This window comes from Sitophilus oryzae, unplaced genomic scaffold, assembly GCF_002938485.1.
Source record: "Sitophilus oryzae breed Bouriz unplaced genomic scaffold, Soryzae_2.0 scaffold_499_pilon_pilon, whole genome shotgun sequence".
NCBI classification, from domain to species: Eukaryota; Metazoa; Arthropoda; class Insecta; order Coleoptera; family Curculionidae; genus Sitophilus; species Sitophilus oryzae.
The window spans coordinates 1320863-1339983 of record NW_022147083.1 but is presented as its reverse complement, the minus strand read 5'-3'; the positions used below and the strand labels follow the sequence as shown (position 1 = coordinate 1339983).

Below are 19121 nucleotides of genomic sequence, written 5' to 3'. Positions count from 1 at the left end.
CCTTTGACCAATTTGCTGTGTTTTTTCTTATTTTTCTAGATATTTACGCATTTTCTCCTTGCCACAAACGTTCAACGATCAGGTGCGGTGGATTTGCTAGATAGCTGTTCTGTGACTTGTGCGTTGAAGTTCTTCTCTCAATATCGTTAAACTTTTTTAACAATTATGGTGTACTCACTTGGAGAAAAGTGGAAAAATAATCGAACTTTATTTTAAAAATAATAGATGTATTGGGTTGCGCACATATTCAATGAACGCTATCCTGACAAACACAACGCTATGGCAAAATTGTTCGCTTGAGTTAGTAGCAAAATTTCGCGAAACTTGTTCCGTTATGAGAATAAAAGAGGCAAAAAGGGGAAAGTCCTGTAGTAAATGAAGTTATGGAGGTATTCGTATTGGGGCCAGGTTGCTTAAAGGGATGGTACACTGAGTACAAGAAAATTAGCCAATGACCGGCGTGTATCGTACAAGTGTCAAAGGATATTAAAAAACACAAGTTCCACCATTACAAAATTCAGTTGATACAAGAACTCAACGAGAGACGGTTTTGATCGTCGCTTGCAATTTATTGAAACTATGAGTGGTGGTGAATGATAATAATTTCCTATTTAATGTGTGTTTTTCGGATGAGTGTACTTTCTTTTTGAACGGTGTAGTTAATCGGCACAACTGTCGGTACTGGGCTGAGAACAACCCCAGGGTTTTTTACGAGGTGCACACACAAAACCCTCAGAAATTGAACGTGTGGGCTGGTATTTTTGGAAATTCTATCGTGGCTCAGTTTAACGATACTGAGAAGAACTTCAACGCACAAGTCACAGAGAACAGCTATCTAGCAACTACCGCACCTGATCGTTCAACCTTGTGGCAAGTGAAAAAATGCGTAAACATCTAGAAATAATAAGAAAAAGCAGTAAATTGGTAGAAGGAATTTATCCTTATCATTTACTCTGATAAATGTTTAAATAAACTTTTCAAATTTCAATCCTTCATATTTTCTCAATGACTCGACCGATTTTCAAAAACTAAGCCGAATAAGAAAATATAGAGAATAGAAAGATCTTTTCATTGCGGCGCTTGACCCCCTTCCCATTTGAAAAATGTTGGGAGATGACACCCCCGCTTAGAGGGTTGAAGATTTTGCAATCATTTTGGGGCAAAAGTTTGTCCCACTCACTAACAAAATTGACGTGTTTTGGATTTTTGAAAAAATACTCTGGCCGTTATGCTTTTGCGGAATATTTTTCGATGGGTCACCCTGTATTTTATTTTATACCGTGCTGGCAACTCTTACTTTTCGGTCGGTATTGCATGTGGAAGTAAATCGCATAGGATCTTATTAAGTCGGAGTGAGAGAGAAATGCGACGGTGATTGTGCTGTTGTTGCAACGTTGCCACATTTCTCCGGTACGCCTTTCCCTATCAAGTAAAGTAAAATCATGATCGCAACCGCTTATTTTAAAAGACTTTTTGTCGAAAAGATAACTAAGATAAAATCATTAGATTTTTTAGATGGTTCTGAGCATCTGAAATGAATTTATAAGAATATCGTTAAGGTGTCTATTTTTTTATAACGAGAAAACGTCAGTAATTGCGATAATTTAAAAACTCAAGCTTTTTACACATAACACGCGATAACTCATGAACCACTTTAGATATTGAAACTTTTTTTTAATTTTGAAGTTCGGATCTTTTACAAGATGTTTAAATAAGAAAAATTTGATAGGCTTGTTTTTTTTTCATTCAAAATTTAAAAATAACATCGATTTACTTTTAGTTCATTGCAATTTTCAACAGTCATGTAATTTTTTAATTATAAAGATTTTCACATACCGCCTGCGAAGAAAATATAGAAATATTAAAGAAAGTTTTGAAAAAAACTACAGTTAATAGTCTCTAATGGATTTCGAGATATCGATTTTTTGAATTCAGACTTCTAATAGCGCGACCACTGTCTAACACCAAGTCAATTCCACTTCTTTACAAAGGGGTGCAAGTTTGCATTAAAATAATTTTTGAAGTTTATAACTTGCACTTTAAACATTTACAAACTATAGATAGGGAAAATTACGACTCGTTAATAAATCTATACTAATATAGAAAATCCTGACTCTCACTGATTAATCACGATCCTGCTCAGACCACTCAACGTAAGAAGCTCAATTTTGGCATACAGGTTGATTCCTAGGTTGTAGAGGTTCGATAAGAAGGATTTTTTCGAAATTCCAGTTCCATCTGGGGGTGAAACCACCCCTCAAGTATTATTACAATATTTTTATTTAAAGAACGGTCAAGTTTCCGTAAAACGCTTAAAGACGTATATTTTATTTTGTTTGTTTCCATATAAAAGAAATTTAGGTCAAATTTTATTAAATAATAAAGACAAAACTAATGTCAAAAATAAGTCGGGTGTATATAGGGTGGATTGCAATGATTGTGATGCCGTGTACATAGGCCAAACAGGTAGAAATTTAGATATAAGGATTAAAGAATATGTAAAGTCTATTAATAATCTCCAGCATAGTTCTGGTCTTGCAACTCATTGTATAGTAAATGTGATCACAAAATTAATGAAAACTCAATTAAGTTACTACACAGAGAAACAAAAGGTAGACGTTTAAATTACATTGAACAGTTAGAAATACTAAAATCTGTTAAAAACGAAAATAATGTTAACGACCAACAAGGATTTCTAAACAAACTCTCTGAACCCACCCCCATAGCAAATATTTATATAGTTACAGTGTAGTTAGACGATTAGTTCTTAAAAAACTCTTGAAAAAGGCATACAAGCCAGAAACATATAGGTATGTAGAGTTAAAGTTACTCTTATTATTAAAAGTTTTTGATACATCCCCTAAAAGCGTGTTTTATTAAAATACTAATCTATCTTTAATTCTAACATTTAAGGGTCTAGATGTTTCACCAATGTAAAATTTATCGCATTCACAGGGTATTTGGTATATTACATTTTTTGTTTGTTGTTCTGTATTCATTACCCCCATAGCAAATATATATACAATAGTTACAGTGTAGTTAGACGATTAGTTCTTAAAAAACTCTTGAAAAAGGCCGAACAAGCCGAAACATATAGGTATGTAGAGTTAAAGTTACTTTTATTAAAAGTTTTTGATACATCTAATTTTGTTAAGTAATATTTTTTTATGGAAGATTTTGAAAATAATACAATAAATAGTTTTTCAAAAAAGCCTGTAATATGAAAAGCTGCAAGTTATGTTGATGATATTTTTGCAATATGGCAACTTATAACGTTTCACAAGAAAAAATAGACATTTTTGGAATATATATAAATTCTCGTTGAACCTACCATAAAATTTACTTTAGAAGTAGAGAGAGGTAATCGTTTGCCATTTCTTGATGTTTTAGTGTCAAAATTTCAAAATAAACTAATTTTAGATGTTTACAGAAAACCCACAAACACAGATAGATACTTAAATTTCACATCTAATCACAGTATAAGTGTAAAAAAAGGTGTTATAAAAAGTTTATATGATAGGGCAAAAATAATATGTACAGACGACATTTCACTAAACAAAGATATAAACCACATAAAAAATACATTAATAAAAAACGACTATCCACCATATTTTATTGACAAAACATTAAACGAAATACAAACCACAAATCATAGACACAAAGATAACAATACACAATATAACATACAAACATCTTTCAAAACACAAAATACACTTAGATCAATTTTATCACATACTAAACCAATGAATACAGAACAACAAACAAAAAATGTAATATACCAAATACCCTGCGAATGCGATAAATTTTACATTGGTGAAACATCTAGACCCTTAGATGTTAGAATTAAAGAACATAAAGATTATTTAAGAAAGGGAGATTTTCACAAATCTAAGATTTGTCAGCATTCATGGGACACAGGGCACAGAATAAATTTTAATAACGCCAAAATTATAATGAAAGAAGCGATAGCCTCTATAAGAAAAATAAAAGAGGCTTTTTTAATTCAATCTAATAAAAATAAATGTATTGCTCATGCATCTGTAGATGTTAGTAATGTATGGCAATCGCTTCTTTGATTTTAAAGAACATAACATAAATAAACATAACATACGTAAAATTTAAAAATAATCATACAGAAAGTTTTGGGTTTTTTGGTTTTACCTTATTAAATAATTGTTATCAGGTAGTAATTGTTAATTTTGAAGTTTAACTTGATATAATGTCATTTTAACAGAACGTCAACGGTTTCTTGTAGACCTATCTGTTTTAAAAAAAGTAAAGTGTTCTCGAATAGTTGAATTTAAATATTTTAAATAGTTTTTTTCTTTATTCTTTATATTTTTTTTGCTTTCGACGACGGAAAGAGATAAACTTTCCGAAACGTTAAGCATTTTTTTCTTTGTTAAGTAAATTTTTATTACTGTAAACATAACTTCTGACAAGCAGTGTCCGTTTAGGTTTAACGCAGAAGTGTTTACAAAAAATAACTATTTTATTTTCTAGATTTTGCACAACACCCAATGCATTGGCTTGAAAACCATAAGGATTTTTGAAAAGGATAGATGGAATCACCGCCACTTAGATATAGACATTTTTTTATAAAGAATACTAATATTTCAACTGATGTTTCTGAGGAATCAACCACAGAAAGCTTCAATACAATTTATTTAATAAAACTTATTTTACGACTTCGCCGTAAAATGAACAGGGGATCAATATTTGGACAGTTCAAAATTTACATGGGATTTCCTATGTGTGTCGATCGATGCACCACCCGGTATATAATAAGGATTTTTTATATATTAAAATAATCTTTAATCTATATAACAAAATAAATAAAAACTATTTTTGGTGTAAGAGTAAAGAATTAGCATTAGCTAACTTGGTTATACATACTTCGTCTTAAACTTTTCAAAATCTCATAAATATGCAAAATTAGAAGAAACAGGCGAGGGCATTTTGCTGGAAGCCCTGGAGAATACATTTAAAAGTTTTTTCCTTCATTGTTTAGAGCTTTAAGTAGCGCCAACGATAATATTGAATTTTAACTGAGTTAAGAATATTAAGAGTCCGATACTGTTTTAAGCTTTTGTGTTTCGTGGAGAGGGATTTGCACAAAATTGCTTTAAAAGTAATATTGCTTTTTAACTTATGCTTCTAATAGGTAATGTTGTTTTTATGGATTTATTTATTTTATGGGCTTTTTAAAGTGCCAACTAACCATGCATATTCGAAAATGTCAAAAGTTGATATATACAGGGTGGCGCACCTCATTCGCCTCGGTTGATTATACGGAAACGGAAAGATGTAGAAACAAAATATTTTATGGGTATATGTGGGGAGGCAATGTACACAATTTAAAATTATTTTGGGAAATATACTGGTGTCTCAGAACTAAGATCCATACCAGAAGTTATATTTTTCTTATGGAACCGGAACACAGTGGTATTTTATTTTATTTTGGATACTTGGGCCCCAAAAAGGCATTTATTATAGGTTATATATGTTTTAAAATCTTTCGTTTTTGAGATATATTTAAAAGATATTTAAATATACATGCTACAAAAGAAATTATTTACTATTAACACCCTGTACATTTACTTTTCACAATTTATTCTTATTGCCGAGTTTAAAAGGTAAAAGAAATAAACTTTACTGAAAAATGTTATTAGCTTCCTTAAGAATTTATACAGGGGTACCAAAATTTGGTGATCTATTTTAAGATTTATTTTACATAAAACTTTGTTATTTCATATGCAATATTGCGCGTATTTTTAAGATAAATCGTGGCAGATTCAAATGCCCTTTCGAACTATAATTGGGTTTCCTATACCTATCTATCTCAGATTTTGAATAAAAGCGATTTTTTAAATAAAAAATGCTTAATCAAATGGCTATGTGCCATGGTTATTTTCTAGTGACAGTTAGTAACTATTTTCAAAATCAAAATTAGTTTATAGACTTTATTTAAATTTATATCAGTTTACTTTTTGGCCCCTTTTTCCGCTACTCGTATTTTTGTTTATTTATTATATATACCCTACCTAAGCCTTCTTAGCTCCATCTACGGTAACGTGGACGAAGCAAGCAAGTTTACTTTTATTTAATTTACCTACAATAGTTTTTACCTACAATAATAAATAATATATTTATTATTCGATCAAGAAAAACGAAGAAGTAGTTCTTTGTTTTATTTTGATAACTTGTAGATATATGGATTGCTATAAAAGAGATTACGGCAAATTCAATTTCTTCACTTCCAACGACAGGTTTCTGCCTAATAATTTTTTTATAAACTAGACTACCAACTCTGTGAAATAGGAAATAGGACAAGTAGTTTTTCAAAGGAACACTTATCAGGAAGATTCCTATTTGGATATCTTTGAGCATAAGCTCTTGAGGCTAAGAAATAATTTTCCTCACAAAATAAAATCACTAGTAACATATCAATTCGTTCCGCCAGCAGATACGGCTTTATTTTTCTTCATAAAATAAAGAATACTTACTTATTAAACTATTGTGTAAATTTTGGTAAACTGTTTAAATAATAATGTCTATAAACTAATGTCGATTTTTAAAATAGTTAGTAACTGTCACTAGAAAATTGCCATGGCAATACTAGCCATCTTGATTGCCATTTTATTTAAAAATCACTTTTTTATTCAAAATCTAGAGATAGATAGGTATAGGAAACCTAATATAGTTTGAAAGAGAGCATTTAGCAGATCTGCTTCGATTTATTTAAAAAAATACAGAGATGTTGCATTTGAAATAACAAAGTTTTTTATATAAAATATATCCTTAAAAATAGATCACTAATTTTGGGTACCCCTGTATAAATTTTAAGGAAGCAATAATATTTGCCAAGTAGAGTTTATTTCTTTACCTTTAAACTCAGCATAAGAATTAATTCTGAAAAGTAATGTATTTTTGGGGTGTTAATAATTAATTCTTTTGTAGCATACATATTTAAATATCTTTAAATATCTCAAAAACAAAGAAAGATTTTAAACATATTTAACCCTTATAATGAAATGCCTTTTTTGGCCCCAAGAGTTAAAAGAATGAAATAAAACACCGGAGGTGTTCCATAAGAAAACATAACTTTGGTATGGATCTTAGTTCACAGAGACACCCTGTATTGCCTCCCCACATATACCCATAAAATATTTCGTTTCTACATCTTTCCGTTTTCGTATAATCAACCAAGGCGAATGAGGTGCGCCACCCTGTATGTCATCCTAGAGTGCCATTTAAACATTAAAAGTTATAGTCATTTCCGTTGAAACAGGAAGTGACCGAAAACAATTGAATACGTCAATCAATCCTAATTTATGTCATATACTAACATACCAAATCTCAATTTTTTATGTGAAAATATAAAGAAGTTATAGGGGTGAGCTACTTTTGAGACGCACCCTATATTCTAGAATATATAAACTCCAATTTCATTTTTTCAAAGACGAAATACCTACACAAAGTGTTTTTAAGTATTGTCAAATTTTGTAACTTTTTAAAAATCTCATTTATTGTGCTATACCTTTTATGTTTAGTACAGTAAATGAAATAAATAAAAAAATAAATGAATATTTTCAAAATGTTACAATTCTTGTTATTAAAGTTTTTTCCTTTTATTTTTCAATGGTTAAAAATACATTTGCTTGTTTTTAAAAAGTCGAAAATAAACATTTTTACATACATTCACACTATTTTAGTATCCTACTCATGTTTTACTGTTTATTACATTTTAGTTAATTTTATAATCAGTTTTATTGAATGGCCGATTATTGTTGTTGATTGTAAGTTAGTTTTTTCATTCTCGCATTTATTTTCTTTTGTCGGAGTAAGCGTTATTTTTAGGGAAAGTAATAAATGTTATGACCAGTTAAATAAGAATTATATTTAAGCTGCTCGTGCTCGTTGTTTATTAACAAAAACTAAATTAAAATAAATAAAACCAATTCATTTTGGTTCAGCTACAAAAAACTTTTTAATAGTTTTGTTTACCAAAATTAATACTTGTTTAGAGGCTGCTAATTGCAAGGAAATGAAACACTAGGAGAAGTTAATACCAAGTTAGAACTGATTATTGGTGATGTGCCTGACACACTATTGCCAGACCCTGTAGGTCATAGTAACTGAAATTAAAATATAATGATACAAAACTGTTATTTGGCACTCGTGAGCAATAATACTATTCCAAACAAGTTTATTCTCATGGAAATGGTTTATAGCCAAATCAAAATATTTATTTTAAATTTGAGTTTTTTTAATCTAATATATTGAGTATAATTTGGAAAAGCTGCGGAAAGTTCACGAAGATACATAACTTTTATCATCGCTTGGATAAATAAAGTCTCGCGAATTGCGGATACGCTGGAAAAACGAACGTCCTAGTAAAATAAAATCCTTTTAGCTCAGGCGCGAGATAAAAAGTTTTTATCGCATCTTGTAGCGCTGTGAACAGATTTCCCATACCACAGCTCATATATATGTTGGTAAATATTAGTAGTTTTTTAATGCAGAAAATGTATCTTTTGATGAAGACTATTAGAATTGTTAAAAGATTTAATTGACATTCATATGATTAAATACATTTTGGACATTAATATTTTTTAACTTGATGTGTGTTTTATAATTAAAAAAAACATATTTGCTCAATACAAAGTTGTTTAATTTAACAGACGAACTTGCTAAATTACCGCTTTAATTAATTATTAAAATTTTTCCTCTTTCGTTTGTCAGTTTTATGTCATTCAACTCCCATGCAATATTTATGTAGTTTTAGAAGATAATATTGAAGATTTCCTCATTACTAATAAATCTAAAATAACAGGAAGAGTGAGTCTTAAAGAGATTAAAATATTTTTACGGTCTGAGGTAGATCTCGATAAAAAAGAAACATATTTTCTCTTCTTTACCGTTTTTCAAATGGAAATCTAAAATAAACCGAGGATATTTTACCAAAATCCTCTATGGGAGAGCTTTCACTTATACACAAGAAGAAAATCTACAAAATAAAATAATTATTTTTTGTAAACACTTCTGCGTTAAACCCTAAAATGGGAACGTGCTTGTCAGAAGTTTGTTTATGGAATATTCAAATTTGCCTAACAAAGAAAAAAAACTTAAATGTTTGGAAAGTTGGATCTCTTTCCGTCGTCAGGCGAAAAAAGTACAAAGAATAAAGAAAAACTATTTAAAACTGGGGACGGGTTGGTGCTGGGAACGGGGTTATACCACAACGATGATGGGGCGAAAAGACGCGAGACAGAAAACTGCGTTTTGGTGTTTGCGTTCGGAACACTTTTACTTTTTTTAAAAGCAGATTAAGCCGTCTACAAAGAGCCGTTGACGTTCTATTTAAAATGACATTTTGAACTTGATGTTTAAACTTCAAAATTAACAATTACTACCTGCTAACAATTACTTAATAGTAAAACCAAAAAGCCCCCAAACTTTCTGTGTATGAGTTTTAAATGTTACGTATGTTTGTTTATTTATCTTGTTGTATCTATTGTTCTTTAAAATCAAAGAAGCGATTGCTATACATTACTAACATCTACAGATGCATGAGTAATACATTTATTTTTATTAGATTGAATTAAAAAAGCCTCTTTTATTTTTCTTTTAGAGGCTATCGCTTCTTTCATTATAATTTTGGCGTTACTAAAATTTATTCTGTGCCCTGTGTCCCAAGAATGCCGACAAATCTTAAATTTGTGATTGAATTTTTGATTATTTAAGAAAGGAAGATTTTCACAAATCTAAGATATGTCAGCATTCTTGGGACACAGGGCACAGAATAAATTTTAATAACGCTAAAATTATAATGAAAGAAGCGATAGACTCTAAAAGAAAAATAAAAGAGGCTTTTTTAATTCAATCTACTTCCCCTAGGAGATGCAAGACCTTGTCGTTGGTGGGGAAGCACCTGGTCAGGTGCTAGGGGGAATCCCCTCTAGCACTTGGCTTGGTCTAAGAAGCATCTCACTCATCGACACTTGTCCCTGACTGTAGTGTCGTGGCCAGGGAATTGCACCAAGACATATAACGATACCGGGCGGGGCTACGGACAGCCTCAACCTTGGGGCACCGGGGGGCACCCCATTGTATTTTACCTCTTACTTCTACATGCGAGGCTCTGTAGAAGTGGACCGACTGTCCCTAGCGACTCATAGGAACACTAGAGAGATCTGGTAATAATAGTAATAAAAACATCACCGGGTGAGCTGTGGGGAAACCCCTAACGACACTGGGAACAGTAACAATGAAAGTTCCAAGGGGCCAAACCCAAAGAGAACTACAGGAGAGGTGGCTGACACTTGCGTGAGACCATCCTCCGCAAGTGGCATACAAGCTACCACCTCCTCCAAAGGTCGGGAGCCTACCTCCTACCTCTAAACCCAACAGGCGACACAAGCTACCGTTTCGTCTACCCGGCCTGGGTCGTAGCTCCTCGACTGTGAGGGACACGGGTCTCTGTAGAAAGTCCTGGGACTGTATGATGAGTTATAACTCAAGAAAGGGGGACACAATAGATCTCTAAGGTCGCAGGGATTAACCCCTCTCCCACTTATTCTAATTCTAAAAATTCAATCTAATAAAAATAAATGTATTGCTCATGCATCTGTACATGTTAGTAATGTATGGAAATCGCTTCTTTGATTTTAAAAAACAATAGATACAACAAGATAAATAAACATAACATACGTAAAATTTAAAAATCATACAAAAAGTTTGGGGCTTTTTGGTTTTACCTTATTAAGTAATTGTTATCAGGTAGTAATTGTTAATTTTGATGTTTAAATATCAAGTTAAAAATGTAATTTTAACAGAACGTCAACGGTTTCTTGTAGACGTATTTGTTTTAAAAAAGTAAACTGTTCTTGAATAGTTGAATTTAAATATTTTAAATAGTTTTTTTCTTTATTCTTTGTATTTTTTTGCTTCCGACGACGGAAAGAGATAACTTTCCGAAACGTTAAGCATTTTTTTCTTTGGTAGGCAAATTTGTATTACTATAAACATAACTTCTGACAAGCAGCGTTCGTTTAGGTTTAACGCAGAAGTGTTTACAAAAAATAATTATTTTATTTTGTAGATTTTCTTGCAGTGCAGTGGCGAAATACCCATAAAGGACTTTTTTGGAAAGATGAATCCGCCACATAGGTATAGACATTTTTTTCGAGATATTTTACTGTGAAAATCTCCAAAAAAAGAAAACCACTAGATCTTTTCTGTATTTTCTTTCTTGTAAGTTTAATCTACTACCTATGTTGCCATCTTATCAACACATTATATTTTTTAACTAAACACTAAAAAAAATTCAAAAAATTCCAAATTTAAAAAAAAATGGGGAGTTTCTGAAATATTTGCACTTATTCAAGACTCTTTTTCACTCTGTGTAGAATATGCCTTTGTTTATTTCTTGCTTTTAACTACTTTTAAAATTTTTGTTTTTTTCGTACTTTATTTTGCCTATAGGCCCCTTTATCTAGACTCTAAGCACTTTGAGAATGCGACACGCTCCTACTAAATAATCTGATTGAAATTTAAGTCAAGGCCAATAGCGCTGACCCTATTTTCAGTGACTCTATCTGATCTTTTTACTTTTTCTTTTTTTAACTTTAAGCAGGGCACTTTACAGAAAGTTTTACGCTTACTAAAATTCAGTTAGGCGATTGTCAATTGTATGACTACGACTACTAGGTATACATAGAATGAGTTAATTAAGTAAGCACATATTATAATAAAAAAAGTATAAGATTGATTAATTTCGCTGTGACACTAGTTGAATATACCAGAATTTTGGCAACATTCCAAATTGTTAACGGATTATTTGTAGACTGTCCTAATATTTACGATTAAAAACATTTAAAATTTGGCAATTCGGCGTCCCCAAGAATTAATTCAGATCATTGTAATAAATTGGTAGTATATATAAAACTCGGAGTTATTTTAAATTATGACTGAGATGGGAATGATATAATAAATTTTAAAATCTGGCAATATTCGAAATAGAATTACACAGGTTGCGTTTTACCATTGATATTAGACTGCGAAAATGAAAGACTGTAACATAGAGTGTTGGCATTTTACGCTATTATTATATTTAATCAGGCTTGTTGAACCCCCTTTTTTTGTTCTCTAATTTTAGTGTTGGTCTTACTATTTTGAATATTACTATGAGTAACCACAAGTCCATTAAGTGCATTTATTGCAGAAATTTTGTAATTAGTTATTTAAGGTGCTTATTTTTATTTGAAAAAAAAAACATAAAAATATGAATCGACTTATTGGTGCCCCAGCCTGAAGAGGATGCTCTCTCTCTCTCTCTTGATGATTCCATATGTGAAAGGAACATCGGAGAAGATCAGACGAATAGCTACGGAATATAAAATTAAAACTGTTTTTAAGTCTGTGACGTTCCACAAACTAACTGTGCTGGGTGCCAGGCCACAGCAATGTGGTGGGCAATCAGGAAGCAGACAGACTCGCCAAAGACGGGGCCAGGGGAGAGGCTGTGGCAGATGACCCACCACTTGTGACGATCAACACTAAGATCAACACCAGGGCCAGTCAACTGAGATATACGACCTTGAACGATCTGTTTTCGGGGTAGTAATTTCCTGGGGCGCTAGATGGCGTATTTTTATTTTAGTTTTTATAGTTGCCTAAGAATTGCGTACAAAATTGTTTTTTGTAGCTGCCTAAATAGGCCTATTAATTATGTTCTGTCATTGTTCTGTATGTCAAATCAGTTTTCCGTTTCCGGCTTCCTCCTTCCTCTTCAGTTGTGTTTTGTCATTGAACGGAGATGTGCGTTTCGGTGTTTTCTGGTTGTTTCGCTGTGTTTTTTTGCAATCGTGATTTTGTATTTTTGATTTTTTTTAAACTTTGTTTTGTGTTTGAGTTAAAAGTCTTTTCTGAGTTAAAAGTCTTTGATTTATCTAACAATTTTATTTAATAATCCGAGAAAGTGAGGTGAGGTAACCTAACCAAGTCCAAATATTCGTGAATTTTATTTTTTAACAATGTAATATTTACTGTAATTTAATGTAATGGGCTTAGTCACTTTCTCTTGTATCCAACGATATTTGTTATGTGTTCTTAAATCTGGTACTATAATAAATATTATACTTTTTAATCTGTTGTTTTATTTGTTTGTAAAATGTTTCATGGTATAATTTTCTGTAAATTAACATAAACTATTTATTGTAGGTTTTTATGCACATAAAATGATATAAGCAAACCATTTAACACTTTACAATAGTTTATACCTTTATATATAAATCGTTGTTTTTTACCATTTGACTTGTTTGCCAACTTGGGACCAATCAGATGGCTACACATTATTTTGTAGAAATCTGATTGGCTCTAATTGGCGAACAAGTCAATACATCTTCTTTAAAAATAAATTGCATCAATTTAAATTTGCCGCCACCTTTGTTACTTTCCTGGGTGGCTAGATGGCGCCACTTCAATATACAGGTTACAGATTTCTTTACAAATTTGAAACCGTTTTGAAACTAAAAAATGCATGGGAGTTAGCGTTCTTCTTTAGTGTGTTCTGTGATCAGCACACTGAAGGAAGCTATAGGAACTGCCATCAAAGCCAAGAGACGTGGCAACACCGTGAGGACTGCGCTACAGCTCGAAGACTATGGCCAGTGGTAGATAGCAAAAGAGACAAACAACTACTAGAGCACAAAAAGGACCTAGTACGCATAATTGTAGGTGTCGTCACTGAAACTGTCCCACGGGGCAAACCTCGTGAGATGGAAAGTTTCCGACGACGACTACTGCAGAGAATGCGGAGAGGAAGAAGAAACCATAGAGCACCTGCTGTCCTACTGTCCGGCACTGGAATACCGACGCTTTAAAACTTTAGGGCAAGGTTTTTTGGAGGGACTAGAGGAAGCAGCAGAAGCCCACATCAGCGACATCGGGAAGTTTGCAAAGAGCTGGAAGTGCTTAAACGCAAAGAAAGAATGAGAGGAAGGTTTGGTACAACAATACAGGGGTATTGCAATGGGCCCAAGGCCTCCGAGTGAGGGATCAAACATGATCCCAAATTCCAGCAACCTAACCTAACCTAACTTAAGTCCGTGACTACTCTAAGAAGTTTCCTAACAAAAACAAAACTTGAATCATCAAACCAAGAGAAAGAGTGCGGCCAGATAACTTGCGAGTGCGGTGAGTCGTATATTGGAAAGACAAAACGTCCTCTATTAGATGTACTACTTGACGACCATAAAAAACATACGCAAAGAGGGGAAACAATGAAGTCGGGTATTGCAGATCATGTGTGGTCCAAGCACCACAACATAAAATGGTCGGAAGCCCGGGTTGTCCACAAAGAACCCCAATGGAAAAAGCCCAAATTTAAAGAGGCTGTATTCATTTCTAACAATAATAAAATCTTTAGCAATCCAAGTATGGAAATTTCAATATGGCAACCACTCATAAAACACTCCAATGCAGGCGTTCTTAGTGGAAAACCATATGCTTGACTGCATCCAATAAATTCACGGGTGAATGCTCGGATTTAGTATATATAAGCTCAGTAGTTTTAGGATTTAGTTTAGTTTATTCTTGATAACGGTCAGTGATACTTCTGACCGAAACGTTGTGTACTTATAAAGACATCTTAATATCTTTTTTCCATAGCAAATGTTAAAATTGCCTTATATCTATCAAAAATAGTAGATAAAATAGTACTTTAACCGCAAGGGTAGATTAAATGATACTGTCGCGACCTAGCTGGGGATTGTTTGCTAGGGTCGCTATACCAGGTTCTCTCTCTCAATCAAAACAACCATTGAACAAAATGTGCATTTATTTAATATAAAGTTCACAGTATAATACAATTTTGGGGAATGCCAAGACTTAATGGTTTAGTTAACTAAGTACTTACAGGAACATCTTCAGTCTGCGCTGTCTTCTACTAACCGACTGATAACGCGAATTACTGACCGTAATAATGCGACTCACATCGACCGACTGACCTCCGACTCTCTTTAGCATACATTTTTATATTTTCTATCCCTCGTGGTCATCGCCGGTTACGTCGTTCAATCTGTTTTCGTCTAATTACATTCACCCGGCTATGACCATGAGGAAATCGAACTTTGGTAGCCTGCGTTTGACTATCGACCCGAGATTGTTGTATTTTAATTGTTTAATTATCAATGTTATTTAAAAACATATCTGGGTCGATGTCATGCAGGTAACCGACCTATTGGGCCTATATCAAATTGGTTTACTCGAATTATATTTTATTTACTAGGATTATATTATTTGTGTTTTTTCCCCAATTTGATCTAAACCCAAGTTGACATCTATTTAAGTCTTGACAATACTTTAACAGCGAGGATAGGTTAAAAACTTTATTTCTTCTCGCACGTTTTTTAATTGCTTCCATTTTTGAAAATTGTTGTATTCCTTTTCATAAGTTATTCGTGGTTTAAATGGAAGTAGTTCGGATATGGCGTTTGTCACCTCAGCCTGAATATCTGTTGGTAATTTACTTATTTCGTTTTGAGCCATTTCTGGTTCCAATTCAATGAGCAATCGATACGAAAAAGAATAAAAAAATTTTGACTCAAAACTGACAACTAAAGAGACAGCTTTATTTATTTGTCAAATTACATAGAAACCAACGCCAACCCAGCACAATATTTTTTCTACTCGTAATAAATTTCTTGAAATAATAATTTCTGAATATTTTTTAAAACGTAACTCGCTATGGAAAAAAATATTGTTTTATACACGATGATAAAATTGCATTATCGTCTTGTATAAAAAATAACTATTATTTTAGCTGTGATATAAACACAATAACTTTTTTAGTTTAAATCCTTTCATTTATTTATTATTGAATTTATTACATTTTCTGAAACACTCCGTATAATTAATCATTAGGAAATATTCCCTCCCTAGTTTATTCTCAAAGGTTTTAATAAAATCGTTTTATTAAATCGGGTGTAATTTAAACAGTTAGGATTAACAAAGGTTTACACACAGTATTTTTATCGCGGGATGAAAAATAAATTCTCTGTCTATTCTTCTTCCTACATTGTTAGTTTTTAGTTCTAAAACGAATATCCATCGGCATTTTCCTTATAATACCGTATTATTAGTAGTTTCTATTGAAAAATCGTTAGTAATTGCCTATAATAGATATTTTATAAAAATCGTTGAAGCGGAGAATAAAACCGTATCAGATTAATCAATTAGTGTCTAAAGGCATTGACGGTAATGACATTTACTTGATACTCATTTGAATATTCTAATCTTATAGGAACACATTATTGAATTACTATTTGAATATATGAATATTGTAACTAGATTTTAACGCGTGACTGTAATTGAGCTATTTACATGTATAGGCTTTATGAAACTAAGGATATCTGTAAGTATTTTACTTATAAATAAAATATGTTTTAACACAGGTTATAATTTTTAAAGTTAGTAACACCTAAATCCTAATCTGTTTATAGAGATGTAATCATAGATATTGGTAGTAAAAACTGTTATTAATATAAGTATATCGAGCACAAGCTTCCTTTTCTCGAAGCAACTCAAGCCACTTTTAAGCCCCCTATAACTTTGGTGCCAATGAAGCACGAATCTTTATTTAGTGATAAAGATGACATACCAATATATCTATTAATTATACCTTACAGTTTATGAATTATCGCTAGCTAAAGATCTTTATTTTCGACAGTGACTCACTCACCATCATCAAAATTCTAAGATATTTAAAGTTAGAGAGACGATAAGTCTCACAAACTTTAAATTTTGAATTTTAGCGAGCGTTTAGCCTATAAAGGATGAAAAAAATAAAAATCCGGATTTTATTATTGTCTTTATTAATGTCGACGCGAAAATTTATTGTCTTTATATCAGTCAACGCGAAGTTTCACATGAGTTTGATAATTTATGATATGAGTTTGTGATTTTGTTTTGGTTTTTTAGTGATTTTCCGCTTTCTTTAATTTTAACTCCTTTTAGTACGTTGACTTTAAACTTGAATTAATCACGTAAAATTTTCAGTTAGATGCTGTATCGATCGGATCGAATCGTGATATACGGTTACGACTTTCGTTTTATAATTCGCTGTACTTAAACTGCCGTTAAACGGTAGCCTACTGAAATGCCGTTAATAGATATGACGTCGTTGATGTGACGCACTTGACGGCTTTTTAATGCTTTGGTTAAAATGCCGTCGAACGGTCGCGTACTAAAATGCCGTTAATCAATTTGTGTTCCGTTTTTCGTTGCCCTTTTGGTATGTTTTTTTCGTCGCGTTTGCATTATTGTTGTAGTAACAATTTGTGCTATAATTCGATTTTAATTAAGGTGTACATCTGGATATTATCGGTTCAGGATGGAGTAAGTGTTTCAGTTAGTTTTCTGATTGTTAATTTATCTATAAACATTTTAGGTTAGTTAGGTACCTAATTATTTTCATGACTGAAATTAGCATGCTGAAAATTGGAGATAGGTTCAGCTCTATTCGCTGACGCAAAGAAAGCGATTGAGGAACTTGGTGAAAATACGTACACAACATTTTGGAAACGAGATGCCCGTACGATTGCAAGCAGTAAAATTGTGAGACCAATAGAAAGCTCTTTGATTTATTATCAACTTCTATATGCATGTAATCACGGTGGAAAGAAGTTTAAGGGCGGTGGGAAAAAATTCGACAGTCTTGGACATTTAAAGAAGATTGCCCAGTACATGTAAGATTCAAAGCATCGTCTGATAGAAAAGCACTCGAGGTAACATCGGTTCAAATGAAGCACAATCATGTCACTTCGAAGGTAAGTTTACAGATTAGTTGACATATAGTATGCTTTTTAGAATTCTTGCTTGAACAGTATTTTTTCATAAAAGATATATTTTGTAGGTTCTACATGCACATAACCCTAGCCAAAGAATACTTTCCAGTAACATGAAGGAAAGCGCCAAGGATTATTTGAATATGAAGGCCAATAGAAAATGATACAGCAAAAGTTCAAGAAAGTACTGGTAAAATTGTTACTTTACAAGATTTAACAAATATGAAGATATCCGATCAATCAAGAAAAGAAAACTTAGATGGCTGCTTAAATATACTTAAAGCTAAATACGGTAAACTAAAATATTCTATTATCGTCTTATGAGTCCCCATAACTACTCTGTTTTCAGGTGCCAATGTAGCTGTTTTGCGAGACGAAGACAATAATTTCAGAGGACTTACACACAAATGGGAAATTTCTTGAAACTGTAGACCTTAAAATGCTCCCCGAAGAAATATCACATGCCGTTCTTGATGAGGCTGTTGATATCCACACGATAAGGTAAGTCTAGCGATACCTAATAATTACCAAATTAATAACTAATAATGTAAATTACGATTTTTAGAAGTTTTTGCACCGAGAAAGCCTTTGAAAAAATAACCAATATGGTTGAGCAGAAACGACTTCAACAAAGTTGGTTTTGTTCTGTGTACAGTGAAGACACGCAGAAAAATCATATGTCACTTTGTTGCAGTAGATGCCTTCTATGGAGACATATCCGTTGTGCAGGATTGACTAAGCGACCTAAATCAAAACTGTGGTTTTGCAGAGAATGCTATCTGTAGCATTATTATTTTTAAGTTCACGTAGTATTTTTTAAGTTGTCAGTTTATAATTTGCAATAAAAACCCTGAAACCAATGCCATATATTACATTTTATCGCAAATACATTTTCAAACCTACAACGGCAACATATACGTCTACCTACATATACACCGTTCCAAGTTAATTTTATTCAGAATAAGCCTTGACGGATTTTGGACAACATTACATTACAAATTATTAAGTATTAATCAGTAGCCTACTCTGCATTAACGATTAACGGCATTTTAGTACGCGACCGTTCGACGGCATTTTAACCAAAGCATTAAAAAGCCGTCAAGTGCGTCACATCAACGACGTCATACCTATTAACGGCATTTCAGTAGGCTACCGTTTAACGGCAGTTAAGTACAGCCTTTATAATTTCCCTTATTATTATTGGTTTAAGCTTTGAAAGGATTATTTATTTATTTACCTACGGATAATATTTGGCGCCTTTTAGTAAACTTA

At 32.4% G+C, this 19121-nt stretch overlaps 1 protein-coding gene and 1 long non-coding RNA gene across 4 annotated transcripts in view; one reads left to right on the top strand and one right to left on the bottom strand.

Annotated features, from left to right (window-relative positions):
- Positions 1-19121, bottom strand: part of LOC115886809 (beta-1,4-glucuronyltransferase 1) — a 92504-nt gene that overhangs the window by 46212 nt on the left and 27171 nt on the right. The window lies entirely within an intron of this gene.
- Positions 18026-18238, top strand: LOC115886810. The gene is made up of 2 exons (XR_004050949.1): positions 18026-18141; positions 18199-18238. It is a non-coding gene; the product is annotated as an uncharacterized LOC115886810 (long non-coding RNA).